We start from the raw sequence: 17,452 nt of genomic DNA, 5'->3' as shown, positions 1-17,452 counted from the left end.
AGTACTTGCTACACAGTGTTTTCATAAATATATAATAACATAATTTATATAAAACATCCAGCATAGGGTTCTGAAACACAGAAGTCCTAACATTAGCTCCCTTTATCATTAATTAGGGTACTCAGAGATACACATAGACATGGTTGTTGCCTAAATGTAACCTAGTACATAAAATTAATAGGGATATAAAATGTTGATCACTTTCTTTTTTCTGTGATTATTGAGTGTAGAGCTCAGATTTTTTTTATCTTTAGAGTATTTAGAGTATCTTCAGAGTATCTTCCTGTAATTCACAAGCTGATGACAGAGTTTTTTCATTGCCACCTTCATCTCTTTGTTCCTGAATGTGTAGATGACCGGATTCAGAAAAGAGGTGAGAACTGCATCAAAGATAGCAAGAAATTTGTCCAAGTGTGATGAGAGAAAGGGCCATGTGTAGAAGAAGATTAATGGCCCAAAGAATAAAACCACCACAGTGACATGAGCTGACAAAGTGGAGAGGGGCTTGGATAACCCACCTGAAGAGTGCTTCCATACTATGGTCAGAATGATGATGTAAGAAATAATCAGTATAAAGAAGGAACCCACAGAGATGAGTCCACTGTTGGCTGTGACCATGAACTCCAATCTATTGGTCTCCGTGCAAGCAAGTTTAATGAGTTGAGGAAGGTCACAATAAAAGCTGTCCAATACATTAGGACCACAGAAGGGCAAGTCTACAACAAAAGCCAGTTGGGCCACGGAGTGAATGAGGCCGAGAACCAAGGCTGCCACCAAAATCAAAATGCACGTTCATGGGCTCATGATGGTCAGGTAGTGCAGAGGCTTACATATGGCAACATATCTGTCAAAGGCCATGGCAATGAGCAGCACCTTTTCTGTACCCCCAATAGCATGAATAAAGAAGGTATACAACCTCCAAAAGAGATGGTTTTGTGTTTTCTGAAAAGGTCATAAACCATTTTGGGGGCTGCAATAGAGCAAATCCCCACATCAAGAAAGGAGAGGTTTGCCAGCTGGAAGTACATAGGAGAGTGCAATGTAAGGTCAACTCTCACAGAGAACATGATAAGGAGGTTTCCCATTAGGCTTGCCATGTAGAACACAGAGAAAATGAGGAAAAGAAGAAGCTGGATCTCCCATGAATTGGAGAGTCCCAGGAACACAAACTCAGATACCACAGATTCGTTGGCTCCATCCATTGCCTCTGCAAGCAGAGGTGACACTAATTTTACCTGAAAAAGGGGAGTAAAGAGAAAATCAACTTTGTGGGGAATCACTGACTGCGTGAATTTCATATCATAAATTTTACTTCACAAAGTCAAAACACATCTAATATAATCCCTTAAACTGTAGTTGCAGAAAATAGGCAGTAACTCACTTTTACAAAGCACTGCTTCCAACTCCCTAGTCTCCTTAAAATTCCCTAGATTTTGATATGAGAAGATTAAGCAAAACTTTCTGCTGAATCAGAAGGGTTATTGAGAGGCAAACCAGAATGCCCTGGAATAACATAGGAGAAGAAAGAAGAAATGACATGAGCTCATTGATTTCTCCCTCACAGTTTGTTACTCCTGCCCATGGAGTTTCTCAAAACTCAGGCAATTTATGATGCTCTTCATTTTCCTTACCCCTTTGTTTGCCATCTATATGCAATGCTGTCAATCCTATTAATGCTCTCTTATGTTTAGCCTCATGCTTTTGCAATTGATCAAATTATAGTCAACTTTTCCTCCTCAAGAGAAAAGATAATGTAGAAACTCTAAAGGTATCCAGCTATTGTAGCACATCTCAAGGAGTGGAAGTGATCACAGAGCTTCAGCTATGAAAGCATATAATAAAGTAAGAACAAGCCAGAGGAGAGATTTTGCTGGCAGAATCTAAACGCAGTTGAGATAATGCGACATAGAAAAAAAGATTCTATGTGATTTGTACTTGTTGATCATTGCCCGTGTCATGTTCACTTTTCATGGTTCATGGAATGGCCAGAAGAACATAGCACTTGGAATCAGAAAAGCTGTGATCAGATCCTAGCCCTAAGTCTGTGGAAACTTAAGTTCTTTCTCCCACCCCTTCTGCAACTTGATTCACTTCTTTTTTTTTTTTTAAGGATTTTATTTATTCATGAGAGAGAGAGAGAGAGGCAGAGATGCAGGCAGAGGAGAAGCAGACTCCATGCAGGGAGCCTGATGTGGAACTTGATCCCGGGACTCCAGGATCATGCCCTGGGCTAAAGGCAGGTGCCAAACCGCTGAGCCATGCAGAGATCCCCTGATTCACTTTTTGAACTCGGTTTCATCATCTACAAAATAAAGGGGGCTGAGGTGACTGATGTTAAGTAATTTTTCCAAGTCTAACATTTCTATGATTTCATAACACAAAACCACCTCAGAATGTAGTAAAGTCCACCATATGTTGGTATTTTCTGCATTGGACTGCTACCATATTCACCATCTTTTCCCTCATCTGCAGTTGGTTATAAATCCTATATTCCATAGAAATCCCTCTCTTCATATTTCCATCTTCTCTAATTCCTTTTGCACTACATTCATGACTCAATTAGCATATTATTGTAAATTTGCGATATCATTTATTTTGTTCTTTATCATAACCATCTGTAATCAATCACTAAACATTTACTAGTTGCCTGCTAAGCACAATACATTGTTACAGGAATATGGATTTACTGAAATATTAAAATATCCACTACACTTAAGACATTTTAGCACATACACAAAAGTATAAAAAAGTAAAAAATGGACTATATTTTAAAATGTCAAGTAATATAAGCATAGAATTTGTGAAGCAAAAAAGATACCCAGAGGAGGAGGGGCAAGACGGCGGAAGAGTAGGGTCCCCAAGTCACCTGTCCCCACCAAATTACCTAGATAACCTTCAAATCATCCTGAAAACCTACGAATTCGGCCTGAGATTAAAGAGAGACCAGCTGGAACGCTACAGTGAGAGGAGTTCGCGCTTCTATCAGGGTAGGAAGACGGGAAAAAGAAATAAAGGAACAAAAGGACCTCCAAGGGGGAGGGGACCCGCGAGGAGCCGGGCTGAGGCCGGGGCGAGTGTCCCCAGGACAGGAGAGCCCCGTCCCGGAGACGCAGGAGCTGCACCGACCTTCCCGGGCGGAAAGGGGCTCGCGGGGAGGTGGAGCAGGACCCAGGAGGGCGGGGATGCCCTCGGGCTCCCGGGGACACTAACAGACACCTGCGCCCCGGGAGATGCGCCGAGCTCCCTAAGGGCTGCAGCGCGCACGGTGGGACCCGGAGCAGCTCGGGGGGCTCGGGGGCGGCTCCGCGGAGGGGGCTGCGGGGCGGGAGCAGCTCGGGGGGGCTCGGGGGCGGCTCCGCGGAGGGGGCTGCGGGGCGGGAGAAGCTGGGGGGTTCGGGGGCGGCTCCGCGGAGGGGGCTGCGGGGCGGGAGCGCTATTCCAACAGCGCAGGCCCCGGAGCACAGGGCGCCGGGACACAGCCCAGGATCCAGCCTCCCCCGGGACAGGCAGAGGCCGGGAGGGCCCAGGACAGCGAGGACGCTCCTGCCCCGAGCTGAGCAGATCAGCGGCCCCGCCCCGGAGCCTCCAGGCCCTGCAGACCTAGAGCTCCATGGTGACTGCGGGGGCTGACTCCAGGGCTCCAGAGCTGGCCCCGCCACTGCGGTTGTTACTCCTGGGGCCTCACGGGGTAAACAACCCCCACTGAGCCCTGCACCAGGCAGGGGCTGAGCAGCTCCCCCAAGTGCTAACACCTGAAAATCAGCACAAAAGGCCCCTCCCCCAGAAGACCAGCTAGACGGACCAGTTCCAGGGGAAGTCAAGGGACTTAAAGTACACAGAATCAGAAGATACTCCCCCGTGTTTTTTTTTTTTCTTTTTGATTTCTGATTGCTTCCCCCACCCTTTCTTCCGCTTTCTTTCTTTTTCTTTCTCTTCTTCTTTTTTCCTTTTTTTCTTCCTTTTTTCTTTTTTCTTTTTCTCTTTTCTTTCCTTCTTTCTTTCTCTTTTTCTCCTTTTCCCAATACAACTTGTTTTTGGCCACTCTGCAGTGAGCAAAATGACTAGAAGGAAAACGTTACCTCAAAAGAAAGAATCAGAAACAGTCCTCTTCCCACAGAGTTACAAAATCCGGATTAAAATTCAATGTCAGAAAGCCAATTCAGAAACACTATTATACAGCTACTGGTGGCTCTAGAAAAAAGCATAAAGGACTCAAGAGACTTCATGACTGCAGAATTTAGATCCAATTAGGCAGAAATTAAAAATCAATCGAATGAGATGCAATCCAAACTAAAAGTCCTAACGACAATGGTTAACGAGGTGGAAGAACGAGTGAGTGACATAGAAGACAAGTTGATGGCAAAGAGGGAAACTGAGGAAAAAAGAGACAGACAATTAAAAGACCATGAAGACATATTAAGGGAAATAAAGACAGCCTGAGGAAGAAAAACGTACGTTTAATTGGGGTTCCCGAGGGCGCCAAAAGGGATAGAAGGCCAGAATATGTATTTGAACAAATCATAGCTGAAAACTTTCCTAATCTGGGAAGGGAAACAGACATTCAGATCCAGGAAATAGAGAGATCCCCCCCTAAAATCAATAAAAACCATTCAACACCTCAACATTTAATAGTGAAGCTTGCAAATTCCAAAGATAAAGAGAAGATCCTTAAAGCAGCAAGAGACAAGAAATCCCTGACTTTTATGGGGAGGAATATTAGGGTAAGAGCAGACCTCTCCACGGAGACCTGGCAGGCCAGAAAGGGCTGGCAGGATATATTCAGGGTCCTGAATGAGAAGAACATGCAACCAAGAATACTTTATCCAGCAAGGCTCTCATTCAAAATGGAAGGACAGATAAAGAGCTTTCAAGACAGGCAGGAACTGAAAGAATATGTGACCTCCAAACCAGCTCTGCAAGAAATTTTAAGGGGGACTCTTAAAATTCCCCTTTAAGAAGAAGTTCAGTGGAACAATCCACAAAAAACAAGGACTGAATAGATATCATGATGACACTAAACTCATATCTTTCAATAGTAACTCTGAACGTGAATGGGCTTAATGACTCCATCAAAAGGCGCAAGGATTCAGACTGGATAAAAAGCAGGACCCGTCTATTTGCTGTCTACAAGAGACTCGTTTTAGACAAGGGACACCTACAACCTGAAAATTAAAGGTTGGAGAACCATTTACCATTCAAATGGTCCTCAAAAGAAAGCAGGGGTAGCCATCCCTATATCAGATAAACTAAAATTTACCCCGAAGACTGTAGTGAGAGATGAAGAGGGACACTATATCATACGTAAGGGATCTATCCAACAAGAGGACTTAACAATCCTCAATATATATGCCCCGAATATGGGAGCTGCCAAATATTTAAACCAATTAACCAAAGTGAAGAAATACTTAGATAATAATACACTTATACTTGGTAACTTCAATCTAGCTCTTTCTACCCTCAATAGGTCTTCTAAGCACAACATCTCCAAAGAAACGAGAGCTTTAACTGATACACTGGACCAGATGGATTTCACAGATATCTACAGACCTTTACATCCAAACTCAACTTAATACACATTCTTCTCAAGTGCACATGGAACTTTCTCCAGAATAGACCACACACTGGGTCACAAATCAGGTCTGAACCAATACCAAAAGATTGGGATCGTCCCCTGCATATTCTCAGACCATAAGGCCTTGAAATTAGAACTAAATCACAACAAGAAGTTTGGAAAGACTTCAAACACGGGGAGGTTAAGGACCATCTTGCTAAAAGATGAAAGGGTCAACCAGGAAATTAAGGAAGAATTTAAAAGATTCATGGAAACTAATGAGAATGAAGTTACAACCCTTCAAAATGTTTGGGATGCAGCAAAAGCAGTCCTAAGGGGGAAATGCATCGCAATACAAGCATCTCTCAAAATATTGGAAAGAACTCAAATACACAAGCTATCCTTCCACCTAAAGGAACTGGAGAAAGAACAGCAAATAAAACCTACACCCAGCAGAAGAAGAGAGTTAATAAAGATTTGAGCAGACCTCAACGAAATCGAGACCAGAAGAACTTGGAACAGATCAACAAAACCAGGAGTTGGTTCTTTGAAAGAATTAATAAGATAGATAAACCATTAGCCAGCCTTATTAAAAAGAAGAGGGAGAAGACTCAAATTAATAAAATCATGAATGAGAAAGGAGAGATCACTACCAACACCAAGGAAATACAAATGATTTTTAAAACATATTATGAACAGCTATACGCCAATACATTAGGCAATCTAGAAGAAAAGGACGCATTCCTGGAAAGCCACACACTACCAAAACTGGAACAGGAAGAAATACAAAACCTGAACAATCCAATAACCAGGGAGGAAATTGAAGCAGTCATCAAAAACCTCCCAAGACACAAAAGTCCAGGGCCAGATGGCTTCCCAGGGGAATTCTATCAAACGTTTAAAGAAGAAACCATACCTATTCTACTAAAGCTGTTTGGAAAGATAGAAAGAGATGGATTACTTCCAAATTCGTTCTATGAGGCCAGCATCACCTTAATTCCAAAACCAAAGACCCCACCAAAAAGGAGAATTACAGACCAATATCCCTGATGAACATGGATGCAAAAATTCTCAACAAGATACTAGTGTGTAGGATCCAACAGTACATTAAGAAAATTATTCACCATGACCAAGTAGGACTCATCCCTAGGACACAAAGCTGGTTCAACACTCGTAAAACAATCAATGTGATTCATCATATCAGCAAGAGAAAAACCAAGAACCATATGATCCTCTCATTAGACGCAGAGAAAGCATTTGACAAAATACAGCATCCATTTCTGATCAAAACTCTTCAGAGTGTAGGGATAGAGGGAACATTCCTCAACGTCTTAAAAGCCATCTATGAAAAGCCCACAGCAAATATAATTCTCAATGGGGATGCACTGGGAGCCTTTCCCCTAAGATCAGGAACATGACAGGGATGTCCACTCTCACCACTGCTATTCAACATAGTACTAGAAGTCCTAGCCTCAGCAATCAGACAATAAAAAGACATTAAAGGCATTCAAATTGGCAAAGAAGAAGTCAAACTCTCCCTCTTTGCCGATGAGATGATACTCTACATAGAAAACCCAAAAGTCTCCACCCCAAGATTGCTAGAACTCATACAGCAATTTGGCAGCGTGGCAGGATACAAAATCAATGCCCAGAAATCAATGGCATTTCTATACACTAACAATGAGACTGAAGAAAGAGAAATTAAGGAATCAGTCCCATTTACAATTGCACCCAAAAGCATAAGATACCTAGGAATAAACCTAACCAAAGAGGTAAAGGATCTATACCCTAAAAACTACAGAACACTTCTGAAAGAAATTGAGGAAGACACAAAGAGATGGAAAAATATTCCATGCTCATGGATTGGAAGAATTAATATTGTGAAAATATCAATGTTACCCAGGGCAATTTACACGTTTAATGCAATCCCTATCAAAATATCATGGGGTTTCTTCAGAGAGTTAGAACAAATTATTTTAAGATTTGTGTGGAATCAGAAAAGACCCCGAATAGCCAGGGGAATTTTAAAAAAGAAAGCCATATCTGGGGGCACCACAATGCCAGATTTCAGGTTGTACTACAAAGCTGTGGTCATCAAGAGAGTCTGATAGTGGCACAAAAACAGACACATAGATCAATGGAACAGAATAGAGAACCCAGCAGTGGACCCTGAACTTTATGGTCAACTAATATTCGATAAAGGAGGAAAGACTATCCATTGGAAGAAAGGCAGTCTCTTCAATAAATAGGTGCTGGGAAAATTGGACATCCACATGCAGAAGGATGAAACTAGACCACTCTCTTGCACCAGATACAAAGATAAATTCAAAATGGATGAAAGATCTAAATGTGAGACAAGATTCCATCAAAATCCTAGAGGAGAACACAGGCAACACCTTTTTTGAACTCAGCCACAGTCACTTCTTGCAAGATACATCCACGAAGGCAAAAGAAACAAAAGCAAAAATGAACTATTGGGATTTCATCAAGATAAGAAGCTTTTGCCCAGCAAAGTATACAGTCAACAAAAGTAAACGACAACCTACAGAATGGGAGAAGATATTTGCAAATGATGTATCAGATAAAGGGCTAGTTTCCAAGATCTATAAAGAACTTATGAAACTCAACACCAAAGAAACAATCTAATCATGAAATTGGCAAAAGACATGAAGAGAAATCTCACAGAGGAAGACATAGACATGGCCAACATGCACATGAGAAAATGCTCTGCATCACTGGCCATCAGGGAAATACAAATCAAAACCACAGTGAGAGACCACCTCACACCAGTGAGAATGGGGAAAATTAACAAAACAGGAAACCACAAATGTTGGAGAGGATGTGGAGAAAAGGGAACCCTCTTACACTGTTGGTGGGAATGTGAACTGTTGCAGCCACTCTGGAAAACTGTGTGGAGGTTCCTCAAAGAGTTAAAAATAGACCTGCCCTACGACCCAGCAATTGCACTGTTGGGGATTTACCCCAAAGATTCAGATGCAATGAAATGCCGGGACACCTGCACCCCAATGTTTATAGCAGCAGTGTCCACAATAGCCAAACTGTGGAAGGAGATTCGGTGTCCAACGAAAGATGAATGGATAAAGAAGCTGTGGCTTATGTATACAATGGAATATTACTCAGCCATTAGAAAGGACCAATACCCACCATTTGCTTCAACGTGGATGGAACTGGAGGGTATTATGCTGAGTGAAGTAAGTCAATCGGAGAAGGAGAAACATTATATGTTGTCATTCATTTGGGGAATATAAATAATAGTGAAAGGGAATATAAGGGAATGGAGAAGAAATGTGTGGGAAATATCAGAAAGGGAGACAGAACATAAAGACTCCTAACTCTGGGAAACGAACTCGGGTGGTGGAAGGGAGGAAGGCGAGGGGTGGGGGTGAATGGGTGATGGTCACTGAGGGGGGCACTTGACGGGATGAGCACTGGGTGTTATTCTGTATGTGGCAAATTGAACACCAATAAAAATAATTTTATTATAATAAATCTGAAACTGATACCTACAACTTTTTTCTTCCTTTTCAAAATTGCTTTGGATTTTTTAGGTCTTTTATAGTTCCATATTTCACTCTTTCTTTTAAAAATGTTTAATGGTGATTTCATTGACTCTGTAAATTGCTTTTAACAGTATGGACATTTTAACAGTATCTGTTCTCCCAATCCATAAGAACACAGACTATCTTTCCATTTGATTGTATCATCTTCAATTTCTTTCATCAGTGCTTTATAGGTTTTGAGTTCAACCCTTTCACCCTCTTTGGTTAAGTGTATTTCTAGGTATTTTATTCTTTTGGTACAATTGTAAATGGAATTGTTTTCTTAATTTTCTGCTGCTTCATTATTAGTGTATATAAATGCAACCAATTTTGCATATAAATTTTGTATCCTGCAACTTTGCTGAATTCATTTATTACTTCTAATAGTTGTTAGGTGTGGTCTTTGGGGTTTTCTCACATTATTTGCAAATACTGAAAGTTCAAAGTCTTCCTGAGCAATATGCTTGGTTTTTTTGTTTTGTTTTGTTTTGTTTTTGTCTGATTGCTATGGCAAGGGCTTCCAGTTTTATGAAGAATAAAAGTGGTGAAAGCAATCATCCTTTTGTTTTCCTGATCTTGGAGGTAAAGCTCTCAGTTTTTCACCATTGAGTATTATGTTAGCTATGGATTTTTCCATTATGATCTCTATTATGTTGGGATTTGTTTCTTCTTCTTTTTTTAAGATTTTTTTATTTATTCATGAGACACAGAGAGAGAGAGAGAGATAGAGAGAGAGAGAGAGAGAGAGAGAGAGAGAGAGAGGCAGAGACACAGGCAGAAGGAGAAGCAGGCTCCATGCAGGGAGCCTGACATGGGACTGATCCCAGGTCTCCAGGATCACGCCCTGGGCTGAAGGCAGCACTAAACTGCTGAGCCACTGGGTCTGCCCGGCTTTGTTCCTCCTAAATCCCTTTTATTGGAGGTTTTAAAGATTTTTTTACCTATTTTAGAAAGAAAGAGAGAGCAAACAAGGGGAGAGGCAGAGAGAGAGAGAGAACCCTGAAGCAAACTCCCTACTGAATGCAGAGCCTGACTTGAGGCTTGATTCCAGGACCTTGAGATCCCAACTTGAGCCCAAAGCAAGAGTCAGCTCCCCAACCAAATGAGCCACCCAGGCGCCCCTAGTGAGGATTTTTATCATCCTTTTCATCCTGCCATCATATACTTTTTCTTTTATTTTTTTTTTGAGTTGGTCACATGGATCATATTAATCTTATGCTTCCTTTTAAACATGGCATATTATGTTAATTGATTTACAAATAGTAAACCATCATTGCATCCCCAGAATAAATCCCACCTGATCATGGTGAATCATTTTTTTGATTTATTGTTGGATTTCATTTGCTAATATTTTGCTAAGGATTTAGGCATCTATGTTAATGATGGATTTTGGCCTGTATTGTGTGTGTGTGTGTGTGTGTGTGTGTGTGTATGTGTGGAATCTGTATCTATTTTGGCCTTGTAGTATGTATTTGGAGGCTTTCCTTCTTCTTTTTTGAAATAGTTTGAGGTGAAAAGGTTTTAACTCAATTTTATTCTTATTGTTTTTTATTCCACTATAATTAACATACAGTGTTATATTAGTTGCAGGTATACAGTACAGTGATTCACACTCTATGCAATTCTCTGTGTTCATAATAGTAAGAGTACTCTTAATTCTCTTTACCTATTTCAGCCATTGCCCCCGTCCACCTGCCCTCTGTAACTACTGGCTTGTTCTCTGTATATATGTATCTGGTTTTTGTTTGTCTTTTCTTTCTTTATTCATTTGTTTTGTTTCTTTTGGTAGAGCCTTTAGGGTTTTCTGTATATAGATGATGTCATCTGTGAGTACTGATAACTGAACTTCCTCTTTACCATTATGATTGCCTTTTTTTTCTGTTGGACTTCTTGATTACCAGTTCTATGATAAATGAAAGTCATGAAAGAAAATATCTTTGTCTTATTCCTTATTTTAGAGGAAGAGCTCTCAGTTTTTTAACATTGAATATGATGTTAGTTGCAGGTTTTTCATATATGGCCTTTATTACTCCAGTATCTTTCCTCTAAACCTACTTTGTTGAAGATTTTTATCATGAATTGGTGATCTACATTATCAAATACTTTTTTTACATCTACTGAAATGATCATATGGTTTTTGTAATTTCTCTTGTTGATGTGAGGTATTACATATTAATTGTTCCTTATTGTTTTTATTATTATATATTATTTTTAAGTGGAGAGGGCCAGAGGGAGACAGGTAGAGAGAATCTTAAGCAGGTTTTACACACAGCATGAGCCCAGCATGGCATGATCTCACAACGCTGAGATCATGACATGAGCCAACGTTAAGAGTTGGACACTTAACTGACTTAGCCACCCTGGTGCCCCAGTATTCACTGTTCTTTAAATATTGGTTAGAATTTACCTTGAATCCATCCAGTCCTGAGCTTTCATTTCTTAGTAATGTTTTGGTTGTTGATTCAATTTTTTTTACTAATAATTGATTTATTCAGATATTCTATTTGTTTCTGATTAAGCTTTAGAAGATGTTTTTAGGATGTTAGATATACTTTTGGGGGGGGGAATTTATCCATTTATCCTAGTTCCTTCAATTTGTTAGGCATATAACTTTTCATAGTATTCTCTTATAATACTTTTTATTTCTGTAGTATCATTTGAAACTGCTCTTTAATTCCTGATTTTATTTCTGTCCTCTCTTCTTTCTTGATTACTCTGGATATATATTTCTCAATTAATTATCTTTTCAAAGAACTATCTCTTGGTTTTATTGAACCTTTTAATTTATTGTTTAATCTCTATTTCATTTATTTCCACTCTAATCTTTATTATTTCTTTTATTCTGCTACTTTGGGCTTTGTTTGCTCTTGTTCTCTTTCTAGGTCTAAGGTTAGATTGTTTATTTGACATTTTTCTTATTTCTATATGTATCCCTGTATCACTATAAAACTTCTTAGAATTGCTTTTGCCTTTAGGTCAATAAGTAAGTTTCCTATGGCTTAAAAGGGAGAAGTTATTTTTTCTTTCAGTAAGAACAATTATAGAATTACTTTCAGAGATTCTAAGAATCCGAGTCTACAAAACAGGTAACATTATAACAGATTGTGAAACTAGAACACAGAAGAAAAATATAGGAAAAACTTGAATATAATGAAAGAGTAAAAGCCTCCAATAAACTATAATGAGGATTCCTAGAAAGTCTTATTTTCATAAGTGATCATGGAAGAGTAAATTCATGGCTCCCTTAAAGTTCTTGAAAGAGGGTTCTCTCAGGCATGTGGGTTTCTCAGTAGTTGAGCTTCTGCCTCAGCCCAGATCATGATCCCTTGAGTCCCTTGTGGGGCTCCCAGTTCACTGGGGAGTCTGCTTCTTCCTCTCCCTCTGCCTTTCCTGCCTACTTATGTGCTCTCTCTCTTTCTCTCACTGTATCTCAAATATATAAAATATTTTTAAAAATATGATTCTGTCATTTTTTGTACCTTAATTATGCAATATTAAAAATAAAATTTTAACTAAAAAAGTCCACATAGAAAAATGATTATTTCTCCAGCTAATAATATAAAAAACTACCTTGTCTGAAAAGACAGGAATTATGAAGACTTATGTGATGACAGAGTGTTTTGTATGAAGAATTAGTCTCCCATAATCATGATAACAAGTGGTAGAGAATTATAACTCATCTCTGAAAGTTCCCAGGTAATTTTATCAGTATTAAACAGAAATTAATGGGTTCCTAGGTGGCTCACTCGGTTAGATTCCTGCCTTCAGCTCAGGTCATGGTCCCAGGGACATGGGATCAAGCCCCACATCAGTCTCCCTGCTCAGTGAAGAGCCTGCTTCTCCCGTTAGCTCTCCATCTGCCTCTCTCCCTGCTCATACTCATTCTCTCTCTCTCTCTCTCCCTCAAATAAAAAAATTTATTAAAAATAAAGAAATCATAAATTAACATAACTAAATACAAAATGCTCTGGTGAATAAATTTATTCAGCAAGTTGTTTTCCATGATTAATATGTATTAAGCAGCAACATTGAAGAAGGATTTGTGGAAGTGTTGACTATAAATGCTTTGTTAGATAGCCTTGCTATTTTACATGGTACTGTAACATTAACACCAATCATAGAATTGTCTTTATGTGTTGTCAATTACCTAGGACTGTGTGAAATGTAATATTATCTAAATATATCATATATACGGAAATAGATCTATTTTCTCTATTGTATGGAGATAAATATCTATTACTCCAAAATTGTCATCTGAGCTGTATTGGTTTGAGAGGAAGAGGTACAATTTATTTATCATATATAAATAAATACCATTTCTCAATGTATTCAAAGGCTATATATTAAAAATTTAAAGTAAAAAAAATAAGAAATAGAAATAAAACACACACTAATGAAAGAGAATCAAAATATCAGTAAGGTTCATTCTCTGGCTTTTATTATTATCATTACTATTCCAATAGAGTTAATCAACCCTTCCATTGGTCAAAATAATCTCCTTTAACATCATAGTGATTCTATTTGTAGTTGTCTAGATATAAGGCTACAGCAGTTACAGTTGAGTAACTTTAATTTGTTTCCAGGAAAAGAACATTTCTTATGACTGTAGAAACCTGGCCAGGCTTCAGATACTGACTCTTCAGTTTCCTCATAGCTGTCTTCACTTCTTTGTTCCTTAGAGTATAGATAACTGGGTTTAAAATAGGAGTAAATATGGTGTAAAATACAGCAAGGACTTTGTCAACAGAATAATTACTGAAGGGCCACACATAGATGAAGATGCATGGTCCAAAGAAGAGTGTGACCACAGTAATGTGAGCAGTCAATGTGGAGCGGGCCTTTGCCATGCTAGCAGAGGAGCGGTTCCTAACTGTGATAAGTATCACAGTGTAGGAGACAACCAAAAGGAGAAAGGAACTCATAGAAAGAAAGCCACTGTCTGCAACTATAAGTAGGCTGACAACATAAGTGTCTATGCAGGCCAGCTTGGTCACTAGAGGGAGGTCACAGAAAAAACTATCTACCTCATTGGGCCACAAAAAGGCAAGTTAACAGTAAATGCCAACTGACTAGTAGTATGGATGAAACCCACAAACCAGGAGATGAGAACAAGAATAATACAAACACGACGGCTCATGATTGTCATGTAGTGGAGAGGTTTGCATATAGCTACATAACGGTCATAAGCCATGGATACAAGGAGCACCATTTCACTGCCAGTGAAAAGATGGACAAAGAAAATCTGAGCCAGGCAGGCATCAAAGAAATAGTCTTGTGCTCAACCAGAAAGTCTGCAATCATTTTGGGAGTAGCAAAAGAGGCAACGCATATATCTATAAAAGAGAGGTTCGCAAGCAGAAAGTACATGGGGGTGTGAAGGCGGGAATCTGAGGTTACAGTAAGGATGATAAGAAAGTTTCCCAGCAGTATTGCTAGGTAAAGTAGTGAAAATAGGAGGAACAAGAAAGGTTGGAGTTCCCGGGAATTAGAGAGTCCCAGCAACACAAACGCCGTCACCCGGGAATGATTTGTCTCATTCATTGACTTTGGAAGGAACTTATCTTGTTACCTGAGTAGGAGAGAGACAGAGATCAATCCGTGAGCATGGCTTTCACTTCCGAGTTCCACTTCCTTCCTTAGAGATTCTAATTTCTACTTATATTATGTATCTGAATTTTCATGCATCATTGGAAGTTATATCGACAGCATAAAAACAACACTAAAGAGAGATGGAGGGGAGAGTAGTTGAGAAGATGTTTGACATTGGTGTATCCAGTTATGTGAATTTGAGGAATATAATCTATTTACACTAAAAATGGAATTGAAAATCTTGGAATGTTTTCTTGACCTATAGAGATCCAGACTACAAAATTACAGGGAGGCAAGCTGAATCATTTTCTCTTCAATAGATGATGTAACAAAGTTTGAATGGCTAACACAGAGGGAAATAATTTCACAATATTGACCCCCAAGTGTAGACACAAAAGTGTATATCCTGTACAAACCTATTTGAATAAAGTTCAAAAATAAGCTACACTATTCTATGATATCATAAAGCTCCTGTGGTGGTCATAGGGGAATAGGCACTGGAAGGTGACAGGAAGGGCTTCTGAAGTGCTGCTAATGTTCTGTTTCTTGATGTGGTTTATAAGTACATGGAAGTGTTTGCTTTGTTAAGACTTAAAAAGATGTGTAATTCTGGGATGCCTAGGTGGTTCAGTGGTTAAGCACTTGAAGCACTTGGCTCAGGGCATGATCCCAGAGTCCCAGGATCGAGTCCCACATCAGGCTTCCTGCATGGAGCCTGCTTCTCCCTCTGCCTCTCTCTCTCTGTGTCTCTCATGAATAAATAAATAAAATATTTTTTAAAAAGATGTGTAATTCTGCTTTGTGTACTTCTGTGCATATTTTATTGTTAATAAAACATTAACCAGCAGATAAAGGGACACCAATATATTGTGTAAGAGCTCACAGGCAGAATCATTGCCTTGAGTGATTAGATCTTATTCCCTTATCTATTTAGTTACAAAATGTATGCACTAAAATACAAAACCCAGCAAAACCCAAAGCTCTAGAGCTTATTGAAACTCTTCCTGGAGTTGTGACTTCTTTCTTCCTGGACTTATATGAAGGAATCTAGTGCATTTGTTCTCTTTAATTACTCCCTGATATTAAGATTCATTAAGCTCAGGTATTGTTAATTCACATGGATATATTACTGAATTATGACTGATATTTTATTTGATTTGGTGGGGATTTTAGAAATTATATTGCACAATAGTATTCATAGTAAGAAAAACAGACCATAAATAAAAAGTTCCTTCTCTTTTACTCAATTTTTCTGCATTATATTTTATCAACACTTTCTCCTTTTTATGTTGTTTTTATTTTTATAAACTATTATAACTTGTAAACATTGTATAGTGAATAAGAAAATTAAAAGGTGAAATGTAGAGAAATATATCTTTCTATATCCAAATCAGGTATTTGGAAGACAGTGTCTTATCTATTTAGATTTCTAACTATCTGCAGTTTTTTTTTATATTAATGTCTTCTTAGATCTAATTGCAAATTGCCTTGTGTTTCCTTGAGTTTCACTGGAGCTTTACACATAAAGACAGGGCTGTGATGAATAATTTTAACTCCTAGGAATCAGATTCAGGAACTCACTACTATATTTCAAATCTCTAGTTCTCTAGAAAATTCCCACAAAAAAGTAATTCACTTATCATCACCAGATGTATCAAAATATGGCTCTAGGATTTCAGAAGGGACTAACAGCAGAGTCTGAAGTCAGAGCAGGATGGAAGTAAATTTAACAATGGAATAAATTGTCTTTGAGGAGCCACCACATTCTCCACAGTGCATTTCTTCTCTCTTCCTCATCGTTTCTTGGTAGCCTGATTTTAAGTTAACTCCAGGTGCGCACATGGCCTATCCTCCCTAGGAAACACCCTGACTCTTAGACTCCTTGACACAAATACTACTTTGAATACCTGGAAGCAGGAGGGAAAATGATATCCAACAAGACCAACCAATAGGCATCCACATGTGTCCTGTCAGAAACAGCAAAGCCTTAAATTAAGCACAGGAAATGAGTCTCCCAGGGGGACCTTCTAGAGATACAACAGAAAGGCATAGCAGAGATGACTTTCTGGAAATTTAGGAATAAAATACATAATCCAGTCATGTGAGAAAATCACCACAGGATTTATCCTCCCAATAAATCTACAAGCTCTACTCTTCCCGGTCAATGGCTTCTTGGGGGACCCAGGAAAAGAAAAGACCCAGTTTTTCATGGGAAAAAATACTGGGCCAGTTAATCCAATCAAGAGCTGGGTTTCTTAATATAGAAAACAACAATGAGCTAAATTCTAAATAAGTGTACTCTAAAGACAAATTCTTTACTTCTGATAGAACTGCATTCTTTTTCAGTTGATTTGCCCTGTCAGTATGTAGATGTCCACCTCTCAGGGCACAGTGCTGTGCACTGTGATAGAGTGGTTAGGTTTGTAACTTGCCTCCAGAGATCATTTACTAACACTCAACACTTTTTATTTAGAGAAGTTGCTGAGTCCTCATTTTCCTTCACTGGCTAGCACATTCTTTTTACTAGAAATAGACTTTTACACCAAATAAGGCTGCTGTAATTTAGTGAAAACATAAAGCTTTGAAATTTTAAAAACTATGTTAGGGGGCATCTAGATGGCTCAGTTAATTGTTGGATACTTAGTTTTGGCTCTGGTCATAATCTTGGGGTTGTGGAATTGAACCCTGTGTGGGGCTCCATGCTAAGTGCAGAATCTGCTTAAGAATCCTCTCTCTCTCCCCCTCTCCTTCT

At 39.1% G+C, this 17,452-nt stretch overlaps 2 pseudogenes; both read right to left on the bottom strand.

Annotated features, from left to right (window-relative positions):
* Nucleotides 1–270: 270 nt before the first annotated feature.
* LOC119879085 lies at nucleotides 271–1,202 on the bottom strand (annotated as a pseudogene).
* A 12,477-nt stretch (nucleotides 1,203–13,679) lies between these two features.
* Nucleotides 13,680–14,698, bottom strand: LOC119879084 (annotated as a pseudogene).
* Between the last annotated feature and the right edge of the window lie 2,754 nt (nucleotides 14,699–17,452).

This window comes from Canis lupus, unplaced genomic scaffold (assembly GCF_011100685.1).
Source record: "Canis lupus familiaris isolate Mischka breed German Shepherd unplaced genomic scaffold, alternate assembly UU_Cfam_GSD_1.0 chrUn_S242H402, whole genome shotgun sequence".
Classification (NCBI taxonomy): domain Eukaryota; kingdom Metazoa; phylum Chordata; class Mammalia; order Carnivora; family Canidae; genus Canis; species Canis lupus.
The sequence above is the reverse complement of the archived record's forward strand: the minus strand, read 5'-3'. Positions and strand labels throughout refer to the sequence as shown.